The 6,068-nt window shown below is 45.6% G+C and overlaps 1 long non-coding RNA gene across 1 annotated transcript in view; it reads left to right on the top strand.

Moving 5' to 3' along the window:
• The first annotated feature begins 301 nt into the window (after positions 1-301).
• Positions 302-6,068, top strand: part of LOC144097184 (uncharacterized) — a 119,416-nt gene continuing 113,649 nt past the window's right edge. Inside the window, exon 1 of the long non-coding RNA XR_013306944.1 lies at positions 302-384. This is a non-coding gene — a long non-coding RNA (uncharacterized LOC144097184). The remainder of the gene's footprint in view (positions 385-6,068) is intronic.

Genomic DNA, 6,068 nt, shown 5'->3' with positions numbered 1-6,068 from the left:
GGGAAGCAACGGCACAACTTTCGCGGTTCTTGTGTTTCTAAGCATCGACCAAAGAGCTTTTTTGAAACTTGAAGCACACATTCAGTGTGCTTTCCACCGGCTTTGTTTAGACAGCTTCAAAATTTTACGAGAGCTTAAAAACACGCTCTTCTCTCCGACGAAATGTGGCTTTTAAAGTTTATGTCCGAAGATGAAGCATTTGCAAAAAAAAAAAAGCGGTTGTGATAAGCAGGCGGTCTTGGTTTGCGTGTGAAAAAAAAATGTTAAAGAACGTGTTTATACGATCTTTTCTTTGTAACTAATTCATGCAATTTTACTAATAACACTTGAAGCCATCTTGGAAACAGTCACGCTTTGAAACACAACACTGGATCGTAGTCAAAGGTGAGTCTTGCTGAAGTGTATGCACTGCCATGTGATTTAGTATCGGAGTAAAAAAGTATCATCTCCCCAACTGCTATCATTATTTCGACGACAGGTAAAGAAACAGCCACGGGGAGAAGTCTGCGTAGCCCGAGTGATCCACCAGAACGTGATATAAAGGACTCAGCTGCTTCTCAGATAAAAACCAGGTGTTCATCAGTTCGTAATGAGTAGAAGTTCTGGCCTAGCGCAGTGTCCGGCTTCTGTGCAATGATATGCTTAAAAAACCTGGCATTTCACCAGACGAAAATGCGCTAGCCGCGGCGCTCTGTGGCTACTTGTCCCTTGCGACAATAAAATGAAATCGCCATTATTTTTCATACCAAGAGAGAACTTGCTGATGTCATAGGGATGATACTCACATTTACATCTTTTTTCGGCAGTCTATATATACCAATTCATTTGATTTGAATTTATGGAAGTATTGTCGCCCACGCAGCTTACTATCAGGCTCAAACTTTAGCACAGCAAATGATGAACTGAAGACAAAAGTAGAAGAGCATTCTAATGAAACTTTTCATTGCCCTGACACGACGTTCTTTGTTGGCAAAGTTAATGCCTTCCGATTCTCGCGGTAACCATTCTAGGAACCGGTTCTATCGGTGAGATTAAACCTGGAGTTTACAGAGGGCAGGCGAAATAAAACATACCTTGAATATAGTGGCGTTATTTTTTTGCCAACGCTAAACGCGACCTCGCGTGTGCTCTCCGAGCGTCAAGCGGCCTTTTGCGGGAAGCATTTTTTTTTTTTTTTGGCCCGAAGGCTGCACGCGCCTTACGTTGACAGCAACACCGATTCAACTAGTCTACATTTTTCCAGAAACTATCGGATCTGTAGTCTCAAAAAACTGTTTGCTGCGTCTCTTTTTGTAAGACACAATTTTAAGAGAGAGCGTAATGCGTGCCTGATTTTCCAAGCCTTTACGGCACTTCGCTGAAATACTTGTTGCATGCAACGAAGTGAGGACAAAAATATCGAATAACCGCGGGTTTGTGGGTAGGAATCAAACACTTTCGTGTGGCGTCACAACAGCCCAGTAGATGGACGCGCTATCGATTGATGCATCAGTGCTGGTAGTGTGTATTCAACGGTACCTTCTGCCTGGTCGGATCTTCGTCTTTTGGGAAGTGACGATACTTGGCGGTAAAAATTTCATCTATACGCTACTCATGCCGGCTACCTGGCTACCTGGCTTGATCAGGCTAAGAAATGCCGATATTTCCGCCGTCTTTGGCCAGTGTTCTCCCACACTGTGTCCTTAGGTGGCGCGTGCGAAGCCTAGAGACACCACTGGATCCCGTTTGTCTACGCCATTGCATGGACCCTTGGAGACAGGCAGTTATTGGAGTTGATGGTCAGCAGGCTGATTAGTAAATCTTCGAGCCGGAAGAACCGACGATGTGGCGAAACGGAAGAGTGTTCTGAATCTTTTAACTTACTGTCCAGCTGACCTAGATTTTGTTTAGAAGATTTAACGGCCAATGGCTTTGAAACCATGTGTTACCTGTGCGCGGCATGATTTTGGGTCGAGCGTCTGATGAACACATCGGTAATACGCGTGGTGACTGCGCAACAAATCCATAGAGATTCCCGCTGTATGTCCTAGGCGATTTCGGGAGAGTATAATACATTGCTTTTGTGTTTATAACGAAGTGGAAACTCGCAAAGAAGCCTGCAAGAATGCTCTGCTGTGGCTGATAAGCTGATAAAGTTTAAAATGGGATATACAAGGATTATGATACCGGATTTTTCTAGTTGCCTTTTGCACGAACCACATGAATTGCTGCCTGTTTTTCAACGTTTGCTAGTGCTATAGGAGATAAGTGAGTTGCGTTAAAAAAAAAACAGAAACACGTCTGCGGATTGAATCTGGTAGGGACGAATGATGGGGTACCTGTGGTAACTGAGCATAATGCGCTGCGCTGAACAGCGAAAAACCCGCTGCTGCCATGTGGTAGACACTGGTTTGTCATCAGGGCCGACGAGACTCACAAAAAGCAGTGAATGTCGTGGCCAAGATACACACAGGCCATCGAGGGCGGATAAATGAACCTCAGAAGTGAAGCAACTTGCAAGTGACTTTTTAGAGTTGCCACACGAGAAACTAAATCCGTGCCTTTAGACCTGTCCTTATCCCCCGAGGCACTTGGAAATTTTTCCGCATCCTCCTAAGCTCCAGGCAGTACAAGGCATTGTTATAAATCCGTATAAGTTGGCATCAAATAATGTTGCGCGTCGGATGATAATTCGCGTGTGTAAGTGTTTTTCTGCAAATTAGGGGCTTGAAAAATCTCTGCTTTCGAAAGTATAGCCATATAGCAACAAAACAATGCCGACGAAAATGCTTAGGCCAGAACGCGTTTCACCTATCGCGTAAAACGCAGGAAAGGAACGAGTACGGAAACCTTACGGTTGTCTTTCTAATATTTTTTTCTTTTAGGCTTTACATGATGGAACAGTAAAGATTAAAGCAATCTTGCAGAGAGAGAAAGAGAGAGAGATGAAATTTTATAGATTGTTAAAATATTTGATGAGTCAGATGGGTGGACTCCTAACATGACCCATCGCAATGGATCAGTGGCTGCAGAATTCTGATGCTCAGCATAACTTACTCGCTCGATACCGGCAGGGGCAACCATTTTGCCATGAATGTGATATGTTGAACCTCCCACTAAACGACACTTCGTGTTTTCCTCTTTTCCGTGTACTTCTCTCCGCGTAAGCGCTTAATTAAGGTGTTAATGTGCTCGATTTGTGAGTGAAGCGTGATGGTTGTAACTTTTTTCTCACGGATTAATTTAGTATCACTTGAATTTCTACGGCTGGCACTCGCCATTAGGGTCTTTCACGCAGTCTCACTTGATTAACATTAGTTGCATTCGCTGGAGAATGCATTCGGCCTGAGCACCTTTAAAGCTTTCCGCGTGCACAGACAGCTTCTGTGAAAATTGTTTTGCGGTGGTGGTATTAGAGCGAAAAGCTACAAAGACCACCAGGATGAGCAGCTCGAGATTCTACTAGCGCATGCACTGTTGTGCCAACAGAGGTTAGTCAACTTCATAAGAAAACCAACGTAAGCGGAACCCTTCACAGTCGGCCCCAGGCTGGGTTGAACGGCAGAGGCAAAGAAGCGAGCGTGGGTGGTGGAGTTGAGAGTGCAACGGACACTAGACCTGGCGGCACGCGACCGATTTCATCTCGCTGCATTTTCCAATAATCCGGGACAGCTCTCAGCAAGTGCCGTTAGGCCCAGTGACGTTTGTTTTTTTTCAGTAGCTACTCGATTATTCTCTTTCTTTATTACATCGCGGAAAGAGTCAACACGCCATTTTTGAATGTTCAAACCCATGCGCCACATGGTAGCAGCCGAGGGAACTAGAAAAAAAATGGTTTGTGCGGAAAGGAAATGGTGCAGTATCTTTCTCACATCTAGGTGGACACGTGAACCGCGCTGTAAGGGAAGGGATAAAGGAGGGCTTGTCCAAAATTCCTGATAACGCCCTCGCCGTTGTTTACTCGCCGTATTGGCTCAGTGACTAAGGTGCTCGTCCACTGAGCCAAAGTACCCGGGTTCGAACCCGACCGCGGCGACCGCGTTTTGATGAAGGCGAAACCCAAAAGGCGCCCGTGTGCTGTACCTCGAAACTGTGCGGTCGAAGCTATTCCGGAGCCCTCCACTATGGCAACTCTTTCTTCCTTTCTTCTTTCACTCCCTCCTTTATCCCTTCCCTTACGGCGCGGTTCGGGTGTCCGCCGAGATGTGAGACAGTTACTGCGTAAATTTCCTTTCTCCAAAAAACCAACCAACCAACCCCGTCTGTGCACGTTAAAGGGCGGGATACATGCGACGATTTTGTTTGCGAAAAACGCGCGGCAGAAAGCGCCGCGGTTGCGCGACGCGGAGAGTTCGCTGATTGCGGATACATGGAGTGAAGAACCAGCGGACGCCGCCTCAGTGTGGCCAGACGAGATGAAAATATTTTCGCCAAAAGAAATTATACAAATAAGCTTTAGAAACCATTCTTCTTTGCTTATTGCAATTAAATACAAAAGAAACGTTCTAAACATTTGATTACGATATACTTTAGAAACTTTTAAGAATGTTTCGGTATTTTTGTGCTTGTTTAAGCGGAGCGCGCACGCTGGATGGCTACACTGTGTGCAGACGAGGTAAACGAGGTACAGATGCGAGCAGCTCTTTTTGGAAGGAAGGAAGGAAGGCCTCAGACGTTGCTGGCACATACCCACTACGAGGGTGTGGCCATGACACAGGCGGTTAATTACTGGATACAGGAAAGTTTTGACGGGAAAAGGAGTGGTAATAGTATGTAGTCTGAGAGATTGGAAGGGGGAAGGAAAGGGGTCCAGTTAACCTGGAGATCAAAGACGGGACAATTGCTTAATGTGCATAATAGTACACAATGCCTGTAATGTTGCAATGTTGTACTGACTGAGGGCGGGAAAAAGAAATTAGAATGGGAGTCAATGCGTTTCTTGAAGAAACTTTTGCACAGCTGTCGCTTCGTCCAAGCAAAGAAGCGCAATGGAAAGAACAACCGCGGAAGACACAGGCAAGCCCAGTTGATGAAATGGAATTTGCAAAAGACGCTTCCTAAAATGAGAAAAGCAGCGGCAGAACAGCAGGAAGTGATCTATTGTCTCAAGCTCGGCAAAAAAAAGGCACGATCCATGTAGAAACCGCCAGGCCAGATCTGTGAAGGTAGAAATTTAGAAGGGGAACCCGGCAACGCAAACGCGTGAAAGAGACCTCTTGTCGGCGCGAGCGCCAGTCTTTGCTACTCCAAGGATGCAGAAGATGCTGATATTCGGGAGATGATGTAAGAGCCGAGGCAGCAAATTCCTGAAATATTGTGTAGCTGCGAAACCTCACCGCAGCTGTATATGCACACGATGGCAGGACAGCAACAATTGGGCCGCTGAGAGAGGCTCTTGCTAAGGAATCTGCAACCTGATTTAAGTGAAAGCCCATGTGACCGGGTACCCAAAGCAACCTTACCGAATTTAGATGGAGCGGAATCAGGAACTTAAAGAGGCGTAATGGCCGAGAGTCAGTGTGTGAGGATAAGGAAAAGCAAATGGACAGAGTCTGTCATAACCACGACCTGGGAAACGGTAGATTCTAATTTTCGTAAGGCTAAGATTACTGCTAATATTTCAGCCAGAAAAATTGGAGTGAAGTCAGGAAGGCGGAGAGAAAAAGACAAATCCAGTGAAGGCGAAAAAATTCCCACACCTGCCTTTTCACGGTCCTGCGAGGCATCGGTAGCAATAAGAACATGAGAGGGAAAGGACCTTAGGTGGTCCTGCAATAGACCCTGAAGAAGCGAGAAGGGCTGCAGCTTTTGCATTCGATGGGAAAATGTCATCGAATTCTATCTGGACAGATGAGGAGTTGTTATATATTTGGCGGACATCTGTGAAACGAATATTTATGTGATCAAGGAGGGACTGCACGTAACATATCTGCGGGGTATGAAATCGAGTCCAGGCAGCACTAAAAAAGGCGGAAGGTTGACTAAGAAATATTATACTGAAAGCGTGAAGAGGTGAGTCGCACAATTTTAAAAATGTTTGAACGGTTAAAACGCGAAACCTAGCTGATAACGAAGGCATTCGCGCCTCA

Source organism: Amblyomma americanum, chromosome 7, assembly GCF_052857255.1.
Source record: "Amblyomma americanum isolate KBUSLIRL-KWMA chromosome 7, ASM5285725v1, whole genome shotgun sequence".
Taxonomy (NCBI): domain Eukaryota; kingdom Metazoa; phylum Arthropoda; class Arachnida; order Ixodida; family Ixodidae; genus Amblyomma; species Amblyomma americanum.
Note: the sequence above shows the minus strand (reverse complement) of the source record. Positions and strands in the feature narration are given on the sequence as shown.